The sequence below is a fragment of the Tachysurus vachellii genome, chromosome 21, assembly GCF_030014155.1.
Source record: "Tachysurus vachellii isolate PV-2020 chromosome 21, HZAU_Pvac_v1, whole genome shotgun sequence".
Taxonomy (NCBI): domain Eukaryota; kingdom Metazoa; phylum Chordata; class Actinopteri; order Siluriformes; family Bagridae; genus Tachysurus; species Tachysurus vachellii.
The window spans coordinates 8925311-8946463 of NC_083480.1; the positions used below are offsets into that span (position 1 = coordinate 8925311).

Sequence of the window (21153 nt, forward strand, 5' to 3'; positions counted from 1 at the left end):
AAATGGAAAACTTTGTCATCTTATAGCTGAGCTTCTTTCTGTACTTCTGCTATGCTGCGTGTGTAGATACATTCAGACTTTGCATGCTTAAGAAAGGATTTATAATGTCTGTCCTAGCTCGCCCTGGTACCGGTTCTGTGCTAGGATAGAAGGGGTTAAATAGCAGCTTTTTATAAAATATGTTTCCTTTTAGTTACTGAGGTTAGATATAGATTTATACATTATCTGATAACTATGATATCGTGCCTACTTACTGTATACTACTATAACGGTAGTAAGACAAACATTTTTAACACTTTTAACACACCATGGGCTCTTTTTCAAACACAAGCAAGACTTTGAATTCTAGTATATTGCTGTATATATGTCAATAGTTCCTTTTAATAGTCAGCTATAGATGTATAAAGTATGTGCTAGTATAAATAGTGAGATCTATCAATTTATAATTTAATAACTAGATTAGCATTTAATAACTAGAGCTGATGCAAAGCTAAACTTATGTATTTCTGACTTAAAGCCCTATTCAGTTTCCACTAACACTATTTATGTCTTTCCATTTAAATACAAATGTGCTACATCATTCATTTACTAAATACATTTGCTAGTAAATTACGACAAACAGCTCAGCTGTGTCTATTAAAATAAGAGTTGACACATACAGACTAGAGGAATGGTGCGTCATATATTTAACCGAATCAATAAAATGAACTAAATACGACGCTTGGTAAATTGATTGCACTCATAGAAATGAAAAAGCACAGAGAAAAACACAAAATACATCAAATTTATTTTTGATTTTTGAAATTTTAAATAAAAGAAATGTCATCATTAAATCTGCGGAATCTTATTGTATATTAAATGTCATTGCACAGTGCATGCTCAGTTTTGAAAATAAATGAGGGAGCTGATTTGATTACCTACTGCTCATGAAGCAGGAATATACTAATATTTAGAGGCCTTATAGGATCTGACAGTCCTGTGACTTTTAAGATTTCCAACCAAATACACAGATGAGTATTCCAGCAATGGAAATATGTGTTTTCATTCTAAAATGATATTTATCGCACTAATAAACATTATAAGCATTATGCAAAACAACAGTCTGCCAGTGTTATAATTAGAGATGATATTTTCCTTTTTACCCGTGTAAAGCTTTGTTATTCTCCTCCAGTCAAAATCTAAACTTTAACATTTACAATCTATTTTTTGACCCATACAGCATGTTTATGGCAGACGCCCTTATCCAGACCGACTTGCATTTACATATTTCCATATAACTGAGCCGTTGAGGACTTACGCACCTCGCTCAATAGCCCAACAGTGACAGCTTTGTCATCCTGAACTTACAACCTTCCAGCCAGTAGTTCACTAGCTCAATGTTGAAATCTAGTGATAACTAAGTTAAGAATGAATAATAATCCTGGCTTTAAATACTCTTTGTGGCTTTTTCATGAAATCATGTGATTAATCATGTTTAATTTTTTTTAAAATACATTTAAACGATATTTTGGATAAAAAATAAATTGCATACAAATAACATGATGATTGCATCTCCCAAAAATATTTAGAATCCTCGCAATTCAAATTCATCTGCCGCACCTATATATGCATCGTGCCATATTTTTGCATTTCTATTATGATCACAGATTCAGGGCTTTACTGAAAGATCATTGTTGTTTAGAAGTGAGAAGAATGATCTGTAGAAATATGAGCCATAAATTCAGCTCTGTCTTCACCTTGACTGCACCGAGGGTGGACTTGATAGCATTAGTCCTCTTGTTTAGTTATTCTTCTAATCCACAAATTTAAGGCAGACACACGAACTGGTGAACTCATTACATTTTATCCTCCTTAAATTGAACTAACCTTGAACGCTAACAAAACAGCAAGGTAAAAATTAGCTCTGGTGTTTTTGAAGAAAGCGCTTTCCCAAATGCAGCAGAAATGAACATGACACAGTTATTCTGTCTATTATGTTCACTGGTGCCATAGATGTAGTGCTTCTGTCACTTTACTGAGTCCAGCCTTTAGACAGGGTCAATGAGAGAAACCCTGCCTATTGTAACAATACGAAGCCTTTTCAAAGATCTCACCTTCATTCAATTAAAAGGTAATTGACTTTGATAGCGGTTACCCAGTTGTATAATAACCATGATGGAAAATTTAAAAAGAACATATTATTGGTGGTATGATTTAGAGCACAGTGATAATCGTGAAGAAATTTCTTTACCATCTTATTATCCAGAAGACCTAACCTGAGACTTTGAGACGCAGTCCTAATTAAAAGATATTGGGATCTTTGTTGACTGATCTTTATATAAACAGTTGTATAGTATCTGAAATAAATTACAGAATATTGAAATTTTACAGAACTTCACAGATTTAGAACAGTTGAACAGAAATGAGGTGTCAGAAACGACATCTCTGCAGGAAAAAATGCTGTTGAAATCCAGACATGCCTGAAAGGTTACACGTCTAAATATCACACTGAAAAAAATAGACTCTTATGGCAACCAAAGTGTGTCTTTTAAAAAGGCCAAACAGAAAATCTTTACCAATGTGCAGGTAATTATTACTTGACTGCAAACACACAGACAAACATGGGGAAAAACAGACACATATGACATGTCTACACGTGAAGCAATTGGAAAGTGTTGATTCATAGGCACATAGAACGCATATCATTTTTTAAAGTCTTTCTAAATAAACAAAAAAAAAAAAAATGTTCAGCTGTTGCTGCAGGACAAGCACAGACATACAACTACTACACAGTAAATAACACATTGCAATTTCACACTGCTGGTGTTTCCACAGTATCATGTTGTTTTTTTTTATTGATTTCCCAGCTATCACGGTTTTAGTACATTAAATGGCTAGATGTGTAAAATATATTAACTTTTCAGGACTATGTGGCAAATAATTCAACATTCTTTAAGCCAGAAATTACTAAAAAAAATCACTAAAAAAAAACTCACTGAATCACACAATCATCCTGATTGAACTGAGCAGCATTAACACAACTAGCTTTGTACAACTGATATGTTTTGAGTGTATATTGTCAAAGCCCTGAATTAAACTGAACACCAAGTGCACATCAGAGCCCTGAACCTAAGAAATTATTGTTTTGTAACAGACCCGTTACCACCGTGTCATTCTACCATGCATGCTTTAACTGTGTAAATTTAACACTAAGGTTGTAGTTCCTGTCAGTGCTGACATCTCTGGAGGTTTCACAGTGTAATTGTTTTACTTTAATACTACGTGAATACACAAACCTTGTATTGCCAGACTACAGGGTGCCTTAAGAGACATTTGAGATGCTCTTATTTTTCTACGTGATTTTGTCAATCGGAAGGTTGTGAGATCGATTCCTACGTCCACCAAGCTGCCACTGCTGGGCCCCTGAGCAAGGCCCTTAACCCTTAATTGCTCAGTTGTATAAAAATGAGATAAATTGTAAGTCGCTCTGGATAAGGGCGTCTGCTAAATGCTGTAAATGTAAATGTAAATGTAATGAAAATCACTCTATATCATACAGTCTCGTAATTAAGAAACAAGTTAGACTCAGTTTAGTATAAGCAATACATTCAGGTTTGTTGGAGTAATAGTTTTCTGTAAATCTGACTGACACATATCCCTTTTTTCGTGTATTTCTAAACATACAGTATACAGACCATTATGTGCATTTATAAGAATGTCCACATGCATTTTTGAAGAAGAAATTAAATAAATTAAGTTTAGACATGTTTGATTACATGTACAGTATGTCTAACTCTGGACTTGCACAGCACAGTGCCACTTTATACACTATTTACACACCATGCTGCACCTGGACACTTTAAGGACAATCTCTAAATACACATTTATGCATATGTATATACACTATTTCTTCATCTATATTTTCATATTTTTTATGTAGTTTTCTTATATAGTTTATACTTTTTATTATTTTATTCTTATACTGGACAGTTGCATAAAGCATTTCACTGCATATTGTACCCTGTATTTATGTGTATGTGACAAATAAAATTTGATTTGATTTTGATTTGATTTGATTACTGGTTTTAGTAAGCCACACAACAATTCTATGCTATCCAGATAATAATCCTATCCAGAAAAATATTTAAATATCTATCATTTGTGGTTGAAAAGTGTCACGTGAGCACTGGAAAGCTGATCCTATATTAACACGGGTCCAACTTCTTGCCTTATTGTAAGCCTTTCTTTGCTTTCCTTTCTTTCTTTGTTTTTATCCTCCATGTCAATGCTAAAACTGCTTTCTGCTAATGTCACACATGCGCACTGAACTCTCTCTCCGCCGCACATTGACAAGACACGCCCCTTTCTGCTCATTGGCTACACGTTTGATTTTTGTTTTGATTTTTAGTTTGTCGTTCCGACTCAGTTTTCTGAAGCATTTCTCAAACATCGGAGACCCTACCTTTAAGTGTAGGATATACGCCAAAGAAATCCATGAAATCACAGTTATGCTTTCTACATGCTGTGAACGGTTAGTGTGAGTGAATAGCTCAAAAAATAATCTCATGAGAAGTGCAGAAAGAGAATAAAACAGAAGCAGTGGTACAGACGCACTTCCCAGCCCACTTCAGGTGATGGCTTTGGTGCTTGTGATTTTGTATATTAATTTCACAAGCATATACCTTACGCTCCTTTTATTTTCAAGAGATCAAAGACTAATTAGACTGTGTAAACTGGCACAACTAATGACAAATTTTGTTTCAATCTTACTTCTATTTTTTAATGTTTCCTGGGGTTTCAAAAAAGCCTACAGTATGTCTGCCAAACCTGCACAATGAAATGCATCTAAAGGGCTTTTGTTCCCTGTTGCTTTTATCACAAGGCCAGTTTGATCTACTTATCATACACAGCCAGTTGATGCCTGAATAATAAGAGTGGAAAATCACATGAGCTGTTTTCTGCTTAACAAACATGTACACACACACACAAAAAGGCCTAGGGACATCTCCACAAGTGACAGAATGGTTCTCCCCTTACCCAGCAGACTTTGGGGGAGCTTCTGGCATAGGAGGCTCCTCATATCTACAGCTGGTGATCTAGTTTTACATGTGCAAGCATATGGGATCCCTCCATTATTAATATTCAGCCTTGTAAGTGACCAATCAGAAACCATGCTCATGTTTGGTTAATGTCATTATGAAGGTTGGAAGCTTATTTTATTTTGGTTCCTGACTGACTCGGTGCCCTGGATAGTCCTCATCTATTAGGAACACTCAACAATTCTAATTATCTTAAAAAAAGATTTTTTTAAATCCTGAGTTTGTATATGAGGCATTTGTCAAAATTACGATTCAGTATCTTAGAATAATGAGAACAGTATTACACTGTACATTATATTATAAAGGTTTTTATTAGATACACCATGACACCTTCACTGCTAATATCATTTAAGCAGAGCATGTGAAAAGGTTTTCATACATGTACCGTATCAACAGAATACATATTCATGTCCAAGCTTCATATTTACTTTGCTTTCATATTGAAGTTTAAGTTTTGCAATGTCACTGCTTTTAAAGTTCATGTTTTCTGTAGTAGGAGAGCATCAATAATGTGTGCATCAATAAACACAAGTTTTACATTGAAGAATTTTAGCGTGAAATGATAGTTTCAACTTCCGGAAAAGATTTTTAGGAACCAATTATTTATATGTACATTTCATTTGTCCTCGATTTACTATCATTGTAAATGTGCAGATACACATGTAAATCTCAATATGAATAAAAAATAAGTGCATAAAGACAAAAGTGTGTGTTCTATAGATTTGTTGAATTGGCAAACAAAGTGGAATTTTGGGAAACCATCTCATTTCTGAGATTCCCAATTTCTTTTAATTCTCAATTTCTCATAAGCCTTCTTGCTATTAAGAGATTTATTTTAAACAGATTAAGTGGTGCAAGTGGGCATCCGTAATCTAAATATTGGGTGGTTGATAATCCAGTGGTGGAAACCAGAGCTTCTGTTTAATAGATTTAGCAGGATATGTTTAGAAAGAGAAAAATAAGAGCATCTCAAATGTCTCTTAAGGCACCCTGTAGTCTGGAAATACAAGGCTTGTCTAGTCTTGCTGATTCATATATGCTGAGCTTACACATACTGTACCTACTTCAGGACTAATACAAAAGGGTTCAGAGGGAATTAAAACATTACCGATGCTCCTTAAAAAAATTGTAGTCTTTATGCACTGAACCATGAATCACTATGCAAGAAAGGGACAGAAAGGGGATGCAACGTTGCTTTGTTTGCTCTGAACTATGATGTCACCCAGACTAAATGTAGCTGTATTTTCCTCATCCTTCAGATCACCGTCTACATCACAGAATCTTCACTTGCACCCTCTAAGGATGCTTCGGCAGAGAGAAGCAAAAAGCCTCTCCAGCTATTTTAAACCCTATTTTGCGCAGTAGATTTTGGGATTAATGTTAACCGAAATGTGGTCTGAAGCAGCACCCACTTGCCCGTTACTTCCTTTATTCCTGTTTACACTGCGTCATATTTGCATCATGTCAGTTTTGGTTCCTATTTTCTGTCACACTTTCTCTCCTTACGCACTACAGTACATCATCTGGCGTGTGAATCACTGTGCAATTTAGCACCTCAAATGGCCACGTAAGCTCTCAGATTGAGAACACTTAATGTCTCAGATTGAGAACAAATGCCATTTTCACAGCATGATCTGTGGAAAAGAGTCATCTGTGATTGGAGATCTCAGCATATGACACCATGTGACTCAGTCAGGCAGAGAGAATCTTGTTGATGCAAATCGGTTTACGGCTAAATCCTGGTATAATTGGCAGGTCAATCTTATGTGTTAGTAAACCTGCCATTCCCCTTTCCAAACTGTCTTATCCTAAAACAATTATCATCAAAGAGGCATCAGCAATGTGCACAGGACAGACTGTGTCATACCCATGTAATCTCTTTGGTAAATGAAATTTTATTGGCCGCTGTTTAATCAATAAGCTTCAAAAATATTTATAAAAAGATTCTTTGTGTAATCCTAGCATTTGAGTCATGTGAATCTGTTGTGGTCGTCATGTTTGGGACCAAATTTCTGGCAAAATACTAACATAACTAAAGGTAAACGGTGGCTAAATGGTGCTTTACCAAAGCTGTTAAACTGTAATCCTTAAGAACTCATTCATTCACTCATCTTCTACCGATTATCCGAACTACCTCGGGTCACGGGGAGCCTGTGCCTATCTCAGGCGTCATCAGGCATCAAGGCAGGATACACCCTGGACGGAGTGCCAACCCATCGCAGGGCACACACACACTCTCATTCACTCACGTACTCACACAGTACAGACAATTTTCCAGAGATGCCAATCAACCTACCATGCATTTCTTTGGACCGGGGGAGGAAACCGGAGTACCCGGAGGAAACCCCCAAGGCACGGGGAGAACATGCAAACTCCACACACACAAGGCGGAATCGAACCCCCAACCCTGGAGGTGTGAGGCAAACGTGCTAACCACTAAGCCACCGTGCCCCCCCTCCTTAAGAACTTCCACCACAAAAGCAAATTGACAGAAATGTTACCAAATTTGTGTTTTCTTTACATATACAATACACAATCCAGCTCATACTACCCCCATTCCCCTTCTGCTAAATTCCTTAAAGTATTCAATATTACAAAAGTCTAGCAGCTCATCATGCTTGAGTGAATAAAGGGTTACTAGAGTGTTTCATCAGGAAGAGAAATGCCTCTTAATCATTACAGGGAGGGTAAGTTGATATCAGATAACCAACAAAATTTTGCACATGCTCAAGTTACTTAGCAGTTCTTACTGAGATATACTTCATAGATGTCCCATAACATAGCTATCTAGTTTGAACCTGAAAGCTCTGACTGCAAATTATTGTTACAGAGTGACTCACAGCTGCCCAGGAACATTATGCTTAGAGCATTTTTTTCTTCCTGACTCTATAATAATATGTTTTATTTTTGACAAAATCCTATGCATCTGGCTTTATCTACAAGTTAATTATAGTTAAATGCTTCAAAATTTAAAATGTCCTGACTTTGTGGGTGTGTCAGACTGAGCTGTGATTGGCGGCAGCAAAGTAAACAACCTGACAGTGAAGACAGTGTGGGGAAAGCTGCAAAAATGTATTCATTTCAAGTCAAAAAACATTAATGGGGTGTATTTTGTACATAGGTTTATGGAAGTAATGTTTACATCAAGCAGCAGAAATAGGATAAAACTTGTCCATGTGGATTGCTGGTGCTTTCTTTGCAAACTGATTTAAAATCTACAATAATTAGTAAGTGTGAAAATGACAGTTGATGCTTTAATATCCAAGTGTAGTGTGAGGGATGACAGAACTGATGCACTGAGCAGACGATGTGTTGTAAGACCCACCCGGTTTCTTGATTGCCAGTTGGCTTAGTTTGCTGAAAAGGAGAGGCTTGCCGGTGATGGTGTAGCGTATTGATCAAGGACCAATCCAAGTTGAGTGGGTTGAGGTTGGCTGGTTACTACTGCAGCAGTTTGTGACGTCAGTGCAACAGCTGCGGTTAAAAGTGAATGGGAATCATCTTGTCGGTCGTGCATGACGTTTTGGGCGTTTCAGCAGAATAAAACACCAGTCAGGTGTAGTGGTCCAGAGAACACTGTTTGTTTCACTCCGTTAGGATATTTTTGTGTTTTCTGGTTGGTTGTTTTTCTACTTTATCATTTTGCTGATGTGTTTTTTGTCATATCGATTTTCTTTGTCACAGTGACTTTTCTATTGCAGAAACGGCTAATTGTCTAAAACTAAAACCTGTGTAAAAAAATCTAAAACCTGTCTCAAGAACCAATTTGTGAAATTAGAGGAAAAATTGTTGACTACACCACCTAGGGACTTGCACCCCGGGAGCTCAATATAAGCACAGGCTCTCCACAAAGACTCAGGTTTGTTATTGGACAAGATAAGAGAGTTGGCCAGATGCGTTAGCCAGATGCGTAATACAACCCAAAATTTGATATTGAGCACAAGCACTTAACTGCTTACTGTCACACACAGTGCCAAGAAATGGTTAATTAGCTACCGAACTTAATGTCTTTTACAGGCATACAGTAGACAGCTATGGAGCATAATGTATACAGAATTATGCACATAGAGATTGGCTTCACAAAAGCAACAACAACAAAAACACAAAATTTTACATGCATTTCTAAATCTAATTACTCTATAAAAAGTCTCTTTACTTCCTCTTCACACTTTGCTTCACTTTCAAGTAATTACTGTGTTGCCCAGCTTCACTGGCTAAATGACTTTCTGAAATTTCTAAACCGAAAAGAGAAAACCATTATTCTTTCACTAGCAAATTTAGCTAACCATGAAAAAGAGTTGACAAGATCTCTATATTTCTTGGTGGATGCTAAAACACACTTAATCTGCCACAATACATTAACATCTATTTTACTTTGGGATACAATATATGGCCAGAATTACATGGATACCTAACCATCACACCTACTGAATATGTGCTTGATGGATTTTCCATTCCAACACCAATGGAATTTACGTAATCCAAAAAGACACAGGATTACAATAAATGTGTGCATGTATTAACTGATACCTGATACCCACAACTTAATTATTAATCAGCAACTAATATGTCCACTAATAAAGGTTGTCAGTTTTTAGAAACATAAATAGTTGTTATTCCAGTCTGCACAGAGTTAATTTGTATTTATATCTTACTTCTCAGTCAGTCAGTGTCCTCCTGTTCAGTCTCTCCTGGTGGATAATGTTGTAATGTGTCCAGTCTCCTGCACCCTTGTACTACCCCCACTTTTGTTATTAGCATTTGTAACAGCATTGAACACTGCTATGAGAATTTGTTCCCATTTAGTTTACTTTTTGATGTTAGGCACTGATGTTTGATGAGAAAACCTGGCTCACATTCATCTTTCATATCATTCTAAAGGTATTCAGTGGGGTTGAGGTCAGTGTTTGCTGAAAGCCACTGGAGTTCCTCCACACCACACATATCAAACCATATCTTTATAGACCATTTTTTGTGAAACGGACTGAAACAATAATAGTCCTTCCCCCAAATTGTTCCCCCAGGTTCCGAATATATAACTCTTTAAGATGTAGCATGAAGATGACCCTTCACTGGTACCAGTCCCATACCATGACATACTGTACAGTCCCAAACCATTGGGGACAGGGCAGAAATCTCACCAACTGACTTGTGGCAAAGGTAGTATCATATAGCAATACAATGTTTAAAGTCTCTGAGACCCATCCGTGTTTGTGAATGGAAACTGTATGGCTATGTGCTTGATTTTATGTACCTGTTAGGAATTGGTGTGGCTGGAACACCTGAAAGAAAAAATTAGGAGAGGTGTCCACATTCCTTTAGCATAGCATGTGTATGTGTGGTGAGCCATAGTCGCCAATGAGGTGGGTGAAAGAATCATAAATAAAAAGAATAGGAGGATGGGAGGACACAAGGGTAAAAATAAATACATAAAATAAAACAAACTAAAAAAAGTTATGTGCATATTCGTGTGACAGCGATAGAGAGAGAGAGAGAGAGAGAGAGAGAGAGAGAGAGAGAGAGAGGCAGGAAGTGAGTGGAGGTTGTAGAGCACTCATGGGTGGATGGTGGGTGGTGGTGATGGAAATGAGCTCATAATAATCCTTGTACTCTATTGTCTCTTTCTTTCAAACTCATCTCCGCTTTCATAAAAGAAGCTAATGAGAGAGCAGAGCTTTTGGCTGTAAGGGCACACGCAGGACAGCTGGACAGGGAGAGATAACAAGAACAAGAGAAAGAGAAAGGAGAGCACAGCGCAGCACGGGGAGGGAGAGATGCTGAAAACTGCACGGTGATGAGAAGTGATTGATGGAGTACCATTAAATCCTGCTCTTCAAATTTCCTGCCTACTATACCTGTCCTCTGCCATTCATGCTCGATTTGGCCTTGTAGGGATGCACCAGTACATCATTTAACTCAGAATGTGAAGGCAAACAATGTATGAGTAAGAGAGAAAGCGCCGACAACTCGGGGTAGTTCAGTAAGTAGTAACTCACGGCACAGTCAGCTGATGACAAGCTGCTTTGTGACAATGTCTATTGTTAAATAAAGAAAAAAAACTATTATTAGAAACAGTGCAATAACTACTACTCAGCCACAAAGAAACACTGCAGTTAAGTCATGAGATACTAAGCAAGTTATGTTGTTCCTCACACAGTAAATGCCCTCTCCAGACTACATGTCATCCTTTTGGTGTTCAGCAACTTCAGCCATAGTTACTCTTTTGTTGTTGTTGTTGTTGTTGTTGTTGTTGTTGTCCTTCAGCTGCTCCCTGTTCAAAGGTCGCCACAGTGGATCATCAGATCTGCATATTTTGATTTTGTACAGGCTTTTACATCAGATGCCCTTCCTGATGCAACCTTCCAATTTTATCCAGGCTTGAGACTGGCACGGAGAGTTAACCCTTAATTGGCTGGGCTGGTTGAACCTGAGCTGTAGCGGTAAGAGTGCAGGATCCTACTGCTGGACTAGAATGGACAAGAATATAAAACCCCACCCAGACATTAAGTCAAGTGCAGGGTTAAACCAGGAGTAGCAAGGTGGCAAAGCTACCCACTACATGGCCACATCACCCTATTGATGACTAAAATTCAATAGAACATAAATAGACAATATTCATGGTGATATCAATGTATCACTGTATGTCAGTGCTGAAATGATTTTGAGACTCATACAATCATCCTGTAAGGTGAAGTCGGAGGCAGACAGAGTAGAATCCATATGTGGTGGTTATTAAACACAGAGAAAAGAAATCCAAAACATGAGCAAAGGCAAACTAAAAAAAAGAGTCCAATAGCACAAAATAGACAGGCTGCATAGCAAACAAAACCACAAGACAAGATAAACACTAGTCAATGTAACGAACAATAATGAACAATGAAGCAATAAACGGCTCGGGATGCAGAAACTAATCGCAATACGTTGCGCTGGAGTTAAGAAGTTTACAAACCTGGAAGTTGCCCTTGACCGGGAAGTCGCTCAATATTTGGGTGAAGGCTCCCTCTGACGGTGTGGAGGGGGAGTGGCAGATTTACTTATTACACTAACACTTAAGAAAACTCCTAGGAATTGATTCACCATGATCCAACATATCAGGCACTGATTTGTCTGCGGTTAGTGGGCATATTGCAGGTTTATTTACGTCCCAAGCTCCTGTTAGTAAATCATTAGCCTATTTTTTGTAGATAATAATGTTGCACCTGTTTTTAACCACAAACATTTAGTAAATCATAGAGTCAGTTGTAAGAAAAGCCCCTTCTGTGAGCATGGCTTCAGGCTTCTCCACCCAATCCCTGCACCATACTGTTTTACATTCACACTGCATCTCTGCTTACACACACATACACACTGGCCTTAGCCAAGTGGAGCTGAGTCCAGAATCAGTCAAAAAAAAAACATAGAACATGGTGCTGAGGCTATTGCACAAAATCTAATCTGTTCTGAAAATGTAATCATTGTAACCATGAATCACTCTGCACTGTTAGCCAATGGCATCGTAATGTAGTGTGTGAAGCATAGGAAAATAGTGAGGAGGAGGAGTCATGCATTATTCACATCATTCTAACAGTATTTTCGGATCACACTGACAGGAACATGACAGAGCTTTTTACAGGCCCACGTTAACACACACTCATGCATACAAACACACATTCGAGAAACTGTAGACACTGAGGAACCTCCCACAAATACAGCACAACACAAAGAGTATATATGAAATGACGTCCACTTTTTACAACATACAATGTTATCTGCTTTAGAAAATGCTTGGAATCATAGAGGTTCATAGTACAGTATGTACTTAGACATTTTAAGGCAGAAAAAGCATAGACTGCATGAAAGGGACAAGTGTTGGCTTGTGGCGTGTGTGTGTGTGTGTGTGTGTGTGTGGGCACTACTGTTGGCCACTATGAAAAAATCAATGTGCACAGTGACAAAAACGTGCCAGCATCTGTGTCACTTAGGACGGACAACCGTTCATGTGGCAACAAACTAGGATAGAGACCGCACTCATGCTTGTGCGACGTGTAATAATGCATAACTGACTGAGTGCAAAGCATTGTGCCAAATCAGTGGCTGCAGACTCCATTACTGCTGCCTGACTGCAAATCCCAGATCTAGTTTTCAAACTTCTTGTTATTCGAGGCAACTTTCAGAAGAATTTCTTCTTATTAAATTGTTTGAAGTGTAGTCAGGAGATGTTTCTCCTGATTGTTTTGCTTGGTGACTTATGAATATCTTGCGCAGTTCAGCAAAATGATGCGCAACACTGATTGTGTTTACAAGCATATAAATGTGCAAATGCATGTATATAAATATGCAAATGTAAATATTTTATTTATTATGAATTATGATTCTCAATGCACTGTTTACATGAATGGTAAACTCAAAGCTCTGTCAATCTGTTTCCATGAATTCGAAACATGAACCTCTGTCAAAAATCCGTTGACGTGCCTTAATTTCTAAACTTTGACAGAACCTGTTTACCTATAACTCAAACCTCTTTCATCATCAAATCTCTCATAAATATCTTCACAAATCCCCTGAACTCTTCTGTTGAAAATCTGTTTAGATGAACCCTGAACACTGACAAAATCCATTTACATGTAACTCCAAACTCTGCTTACATGAATGCTTTCCACTCAAACCACATCTATGCTCACATGAATAACTGCATTCATTATCACTAACTCACTCACTCACTCACTCACTCACTCACTCACTCACTCATTTTCTACCACTTATCCGAACTATTAACTACCTTAACTACCTCGGGTCACAGGGAGCCTGTGCCTATCTCAGGCGTCATCGGGCATCAAGGCAGGATACACCCTGGACGGAGTGCCAACCCATCGCTGGGCACACACACAGTCTCATTCACTCACACAATCACACACTACGGACAATTTTCCAGAGATGCCAATCAACCTACCATGCATGTCTTTGGACCGGGGGAGGAAACCGGAGTACCCGGAGGAAACCCCCGAGGCACGGGGAGAACATGCAAACTCCACACACACAAGGCGGAGGCAGGAATCGAACCCCCAAACCTGGAGGTGTGAGGCGAACGTGCTAACCACTAAGCCAATGTGCCCCCCTAATCATTATCAATATTATCATAAAAAAAACAAAAAAACAACAATATAAGCATCAGCTTATTGTTCTGAGTATTCTACTGCATGTTTAACATCTTACTCGGAATGCTTGTCTTCAATTGTCAGTCTCATAGAGCAAATCTTCTCAAAATATTCTTATTAAAGGAAAAAGACATAATCTCCTTGAGCATTCTCCTTCATCTAACTTCTTTTTGATGATTAAAAAAAAAAAAGTGTATGATTAAACATAGGAGCTGTTTTTAAAGCCACTATATTGATCATCTTGCAGTGGGACACAAGTGCACATGCCCAGAATGTAGAAGATTAGGACATTAAAGGCTATTCAATCATATGTTGGTCTTAAATACACCTACTGGTCTCCTGAGCAGCTCCAGAAAGAGAAAAAAGGCCCCTCACCTGCTCTGGCTTTCCTTCACTGGCTACCATTCAAATACAGGATTGACTTTGAGGTTTTATTATTTGTTTTAAAAAAATCTCTCCATGGCTTTGCACCATGCTACTACATCTCTGAACTTTTGTGAACCTGTTCTGTCTCTGGAGCTCTGCGATCATTTAAACAGCTGCTTTAAACTATTCAGTATATCGGTGAACGGGGTTTAATGGAGACCAGGGATTTTCTGTTGAAGCTCTTTGGTTATGGAGCAGCTTACCCTTTGTATATAAAGGAATCCCTTACAACTGACATGTTGAAATAAAGAAATAAATAAAAAAATAAAGAAAAAAAAGAAAATGAAGAAAAGGAAGTAGTAGTAGTAGTAGTAGTAGAAGAAGAAGAAGAAGAAGAAGAAGAAGAAGAAGAAGAAGAAGAAACATTTGTTCTTCCAGGCATTTGAGTCTGTTTTTATGTGGTTGACGTTTCGTCATTGTATTGCTTCATTTATGTGTAAATGCATACGTTGTATTTTAACATTTTTATATATTTATTTCTCTTTGTCATTACATGATTGACTTTTGATAGGACAGAGGTTTGAGGTTGTTTTATGTCAATGTGAAGTCCATTGTAGTCAGTGCAGTCATGTATAATTACTTTAGAGAAGAAACAAAGAGTCCAAAGAGTACAGAGAGATGAATGCACCCTGCATGCTAATTTAAAAAAAATAAAATGAATATTGACTGCTTTGTAAACATCCTCGTTCATTAATATACCATAAATTAAGTCAGTGTGATTTTGTGTGACACTTATCTTTGATTTTCAGCTGCAATATGCAATCATGACTCAATTGAAGAGCATGGTTATCTCTCACTTATTCATTCGCTCATAATTTCAACAGCTAATGACTCTAATGACTGGCACTGGGCTTTGTCAAAGTGAGCCTCTGGTGAATCTACACTATGCTTATTGCTTTCCCTGCAGTCTCCCCTGTAATAAATAATCAGTCAGATTAATAACTTTACTGAAGGCTCAAGAGAACAGATTTTACAAATTGCTCCATATTTCAGTGACACATCATACCAATCTGGAGAGAGCAAGCTCTTCCTGGAAAGCAAGTCATTAGTGAAATGTTTATTACAGTCCTTTAATGTTTATGAGAAAAATCGATGTTTGATCTGCAGAGTTCTTAGAAAAAATTCAATTAAAAAGTTTGAAATGCATTTAAACCTTCATAAATGGAACCTTTATTTAACACAGTGTCCTTATTCTACTGCTACACAAAGGAATATGTCACATACAGTACACTGATCATCCGTAATGTCAAAATCCCACTGCCATCAAGACACTTCTGACTTATCAAGGCAAGGACTCCACAAGACTTCTGAAGGTGTGCTGTGGTTTCTGGTACCAAGAGGTTTGCAGTTAAGAGGTAGGGCCTCCGTGTGCCTCCAGCATATCCCACAGAGGCTTGATCAGATTAAGATATGGAGAATCAGGAGTCCAAGTGAACCCTTTGAACTCTGTCATGTTCCTCAAACCATTCCTGAACAATTTTCGCAGCATGGCAGGGTGCAATATTCTGCTGAAAGAGGCCACTGCCATTACCTTTGTCATTACCTTGCAGTGAAGGGGTATACTTTGTCTGTAACAATGTTTAGGTTGGTGGTACAAGTTGAAGAAACATCCACGTAAATGCCAGGACCCAGAATAACATTGCCTAGAGCATCACACTGCCTCCACCGACATGCCTTTTTCCCATCCCGGTGCTGTCACACACTCAGCCATCCACTTGATTTAAAAGAAAACATGATTTATCAAAAACAGGTCTCTGCCATCCATTGATCCATTTCTGATGTTCACACGCTCTCTTGAGGTGCTTACCGCAGTGAACAGAGGTCAGCATGGCCACTCTGTCTGCTCAGACCCATACAAAGAACTTTGTGTTCTGACACCTTTCTATCATAGCCAGCATTCATTTTTTAACTTTTAACTTTTGTCCACGTTTTGTAGGTATTAACCACTGCATCCCAGGTCACCGCTCAAGACTGTTGTGCTGACGCTGTGTCCCAGTCATATAGCCATCACAGTTAGGTCCTTTTTTAAATTCACTCAGATACTTAAAATGTTCCTGCTCCCAATACATCCACTTTAAGAACTGATTGTTTATTAGACTTTAATCTTAAAGTGATTGTTTATTTCCTACATAATGTATCCTGGTTTTGATGTTATGGCTGATTGGTGTATAACTAATTTGATGACCTCTGATATTTCTAGGAACAGTTTTTGATTATTTTGTCTCCCTACAACAATAAGACAGTAACCTGAAATGCACAACAGTTTATACGCTTCCTCCAATATGTCCAATAATACTTTCCCTGTGCAGATTGCAAGGTTCTGAATAAATCTATGCACAACAGTAATTGCTTATCACAAAAAATGCAAAACGTGCCCTTCGAACAAACTCGGGAGGTGTCATGTACAAATTGTAGTATGCATGAGAGACACATTATAAGTTCAAGGATAAGAGTGAAAGCTAAAGTGCACAAATGAAATTGCCCACTTACTTCTATATTTACACTAAAATTGAAATCTTAAGAACATTATTTCCCAGACAATATTAAGGGGGCCTTCCACACAGAATAGCCACACTACACTGTTTCAAAAGAGGAATCAACACTTTTTAAATACTAGAAATAAAAATGAACCCAGTCATTACGTGGGCACTAGTTGACAACTATCAGAAATTAAAACAAATTCCCTGTTCCCCCTGTAGCCTCAGAGTACAAAAAGTGGAACCCATTGTGGTCTAATGCTGTTGTAGTCCACCCATGTCCAAGTTTCCTGTCAGCTCCAGTCTGACCATTCTCCTCCAGACCACTATTATCAACAAGATGTTTTGTTTTCTTAACATTCTGTGTTAACACTAGATACTGTTAAAGATACAAAAAAGAAAAGGAAAGATTTAGCAAGTTCTGAAAGATTAGCAGTTTCTGAATTACTCAGACTAGCTTGTGTGGCACCAATAACCATGCCACAGTAATATCATATATTTTCCTCACACCGACATTTAAGTAAACCAAAACCATTTACTGTATCTACATGATTGGATGGATGGATAAATAGATAGATAGATAGATAGATAGATAGATAGATAGATAGATAGATAGATAGATAGATACTTTATTGATACTGAAGGAAATTCTAATATACTGTACAAATATGATGACATTTACGATTTCACTGTTGCTACACAATCAGCTAGTTGGATAACTGTGAGTGTGTGTACATAAATGTATAGAATTACTTTTAACAAGCACTATAGCGTTATATACCATGTAAATTGAATGTATCTTCAAATAACCAATACTTTCATCACAGCTCACTGAGCAAATGTTTCTGATATTTAAAATCCCAAACACCCAAAACAAAAAAGAAAACTCTCCAAGCAATGCTTGAAGCCAGTAGATTACCATAGTACTACCATAGCACAGATTAACAGTTAGTAATAGATGCCTTGAGGCACTTGCTAAATTTGGCACAGGGTTGAAGGTGTTTAAACAGGACTTCATAATGAGAATGACATTTATCTTGTATATTTAGTATATCAAGCAATTTATAATTTATTATTTAAAAATGGCTTTCAACAAATATTTCATGTCAGATGATATTATGTGCTCTTAGAACATCATCAGCATATTTTGCCAAATGTCCCATTTCTTTTTTTTTTGTCTGAAGTCATTTAAGAACTCGCAGTCGTACAACAAATGTGTACAGCACACAAGAAGAAGTGTGCAGCCTGGTGGAGCGGACTGCAACATGGCATGATGGATGTTGAGGAGCTGATACATGTCAAGCTCAAGAGACAGACATAAATCATTGCAGAGAGGGTGAAATGACTAAGAAAGAAAGATCAGAGATTGATATGAACTAAAGGAAAGATACAGCAAGTCTATTAATTCATAATCACATGACCAGAGTGAGAAAATGGAAATAGCAGAAAAAACGATAGATCATGCCAAATACATAAAAGGCCATATTCAAAGTTTAGCTGGAGTATTCTATATGGTGGTGAATCATTTTGCTGGATCCTGTTAAATTAAGAACAAATTGTGGTATTTACTTACAACAACAACAATAATAATAATAATAATAATAATAATAATAATAATAATAATAATAATAATAATAATAATAATAATAATAATAATGGGGCTGCACGGTGGCTTAGTGGTTAGCACGTTCGCCTCACACCTCCAGGGTTGGGGGTTCGATTCCCGCCTCCGCCTTGTGTGTGTAGTTTGCATGTTCTCCCCGTGCCCCGTGAATGAGAGTGTGTGTGTGCCCTGCGATGGGTTGGCACTCTGTCCAGGGTGTATCCTATCATTGATGCCCAATGACGCCTGAGATAGGCACAGGCTCCCCGTGACCCGAGGTAGTTCGGATAAGCGGTAGAAAATGAATGAATGAATGAATGAATGAATGAATGATTCATAATAATAATAATAATAATAATAATAATAATAATAATAATAATAATAATAATAATAATCAATAAAAACAATTGTTCATGCAGCAATATTTTCGAGTTTTATTGAATGTATTTTATGTTCTTTTAAATGCTCATCATCTAATTTATATATCGTCATAATAAGCTGTCACTCTTTTTAAATTTTTAAATTGTCTTTTGTCTTTTGCAGCTGACAACAAAAATCATGATCTGCTTCTCCAGTCAGCATTTTCTATCCCTGATCCATTTTTTTTTCTTAGTTTTTAAAGTGCTTGTGTTTCAAGGCAGTGCTATTAAGATTGAAATGTGAACTACATGCAGCTCATTTTAATAATCAAAATGGAGTAACCAGAAAATCAGCTTAAGCACCACTCAAGTAATTTAAAACACATTCCAGGGATAAATGTTAACAAAACATTTCACCTAAGCTCACCTAATCTTCACAGGAATTAAATTAAATATGAGAAAAGTGGGAGAAAATGGTTAATACAAGAAAGCAATGCAAACTGGACAAAAACCTAGAATAATGTGCAAAGCTAATTTTATACTGCTTTTCACACCGGTCATTGATAAGACAACTGCAAAGATAATCTGGAAGAACAATCAATACTTGTCCTTTTGCACTTCTTTCTGCTATCACAGCAGTTTGAATAGAGTCATCACTGTTTAGAAAATCTTTTTTTTCCCTCTCTTCATCAATTCATCCATTTGTACTATCTCCATGTTTTACAGATAAGGAGGCACAATGTATTTGTCATTAAAAAAGAGACTATGAGTTAAAAAAAAAAAATCTGGAGGAGATAAATAAGAGAAGTAGCGAAAAGAAAGAGAGAAAGAAAAGAAAGAGAGAGAGGAAGACAGCTCCCTAGGCAGATTTTTTTCTCCAGTTAAGCAGGTCCAGAAGTGAATCGTAAAGCAGTCACTTTTTACAGATACAAATGAGTACATTAGCATAGCAGAGTCTGCCCTTTGGAAAACAGACAGCAGATTATTTATCCACCTCCTTTCATCTTTATACTGCACTGCGATGTGTATGCTTTTGTGTAATTGTTTTTTTGGAAATGTGAAATAGTGAGTGAAATTTCATGTCCCCAAATTTTACCTTATCCCGAGACATAATATGATTTCACAGAGAAATTAAATAAAAGATAAAGAGATTTGTCCTAGGCACTACATGCATGAAGGCATCTTGCTGATAGAGCTTTTCTGTTAAACAATCATGGCTCACAGTATTCACTGCAGTGTAACATATTCAAATGCAAAAGCAATATGCCACAAGTATAAGGACATTGAAGCATGATTTTCTAGACTTTCTAACCCTATCCCTCACCCTAGCACCAAGACAGTCGAAAATCCAAAAACAAACAAAAAACATAGCCATAAAAATAGCAGCTGATGTAATCATAATGTGATGTGTGGCACAGAAATCGGTCTATTTATCCACGGGGCAAAGCAGGTCGAAATTGAGCATCTCCTCCTCCAGTGACACAGGGTGAATTCACTCTGATAGACTATGATTTTTTTCTCCAGAAGCAGAAAATAATGTTCAACAAACAAATTTAGTAGCTAAGCCATATTTTTATGATCATGACACAAGGATAAAAACGAGGCTCAAGATCACACTACTGGTATGTTTAACTGAGCCAACAGAATATTCTTGATATTTTTGCAATAGGTCACCTGTTAATTAGTGGTGTAGTTGCAAAAAAGTGTTTGGTGTACAAGGAATAAATTATCTGGTATGGCTCCTTTCGTATCTAATCAAATGAGCTTCTCTCATTACCGTATTTTGTAATGAAATACAAATGTACTCACCGCTTAGAGATCTAAATGCTTTTGAGGGAGTTCACTCATGTGAGAGTCACTAGGACTTTATATTTGGTGACTGTGGTATACAACTCACTCACCCACTCTCAGTCATTTTCTACCGCTTATCCGAACTACCTCGGGTCACGGGGAGCCTGTGCCTATCTCAGGCGTCATTGGGCATCAAGGCAGGATACACCCTGGACGGAGTGCCAACCCATCGCAGGGCACACACACACTCTCATTCACTCACACACTACGGACAATTTTCCAGAG

The 21153-nt window shown here is 37.5% G+C and overlaps 1 protein-coding gene across 1 annotated transcript in view; it reads right to left on the reverse strand.

Moving 5' to 3' along the window:
* dlgap3 (discs, large (Drosophila) homolog-associated protein 3) overlaps window positions 1-12112 on the reverse strand; it is a 52213-nt gene extending 40101 nt beyond the window's left edge. The window contains exon 1 of the mRNA XM_060897276.1: window positions 12028-12112. The gene's annotated coding sequence lies outside the window, so the exon portion shown is untranslated. The remainder of the gene's footprint in view (window positions 1-12027) is intronic.
* Window positions 12113-21153: the final 9041 nt, after the last annotated feature.